This window comes from Asparagus officinalis, chromosome 8 (assembly GCF_001876935.1).
Source record: "Asparagus officinalis chromosome 8, Aspof.V1, whole genome shotgun sequence".
Lineage (NCBI taxonomy): Eukaryota > Viridiplantae > Streptophyta > Magnoliopsida > Asparagales > Asparagaceae > Asparagus > Asparagus officinalis.
In genome coordinates, this window is record NC_033801.1 from 117,312,407 (window position 1) to 117,313,090 (window position 684).

Consider the following 684-nt stretch of genomic DNA (forward strand, 5'->3'; position numbering starts at 1 on the left):
AAGAGAGATGAAGTCTTGGGTAATTTTCCCTTGAATTGAATATTGAGTGTGTACATATATATATACAAGTAGAGGAGTGTGAGGTTTGTCCTCATAACCAATGTGGGACTAAACCCACTACTAACACAATATTATCAACATCACCCACTGTACATAATTTTGTAATTAACCCTATTGAAAGTTCAAGTCCTAATTTGCCAAAACGCAACCGTTATGCCTCAACGGAGCTATTACAACTTGTTTAATGTTTGCAACTAACAAGCATGCACCTTAGTCCCTCCCCAAATTATTGACCATACTTCTTGAATGTACAATTTGACAGTATGACCTTCTAATAACATTTCTTTTCAACTATAAATAGATACGTACATCGATCAAAAGAACACATCAAACCTTCTCCATTCTAAAAAAACCCCAATGGCTCTCCTCCTCCTCCTCCTCACTTTCACCATATTCTTCTTCTCCGGCGCTGAATCCGGCAACCCGGGCATAAACTACGGCATGCTAGGCCAAAACCTCCCATCTCCCTCGTCCGTGATCTCCCTCTACAAATCAAGAAACGTCGACAGGCTCCGGCTCTTCAACCCGGACCGCGAGGCCCTGCAGGCCCTACACGGGTCAGGGATCGAGGTTGTGCTTGGCATGTTGAACGAGGATATACAGAGTTTGGCGGCGAGTCGGGAA

General features: G+C 43.7%; 1 pseudogene; it reads left to right on the forward strand.

The window, feature by feature from the left end:
• The window catches only part of LOC109822776, a 2,391-nt pseudogene continuing 2,089 nt past the window's right edge, over positions 383-684 (forward strand).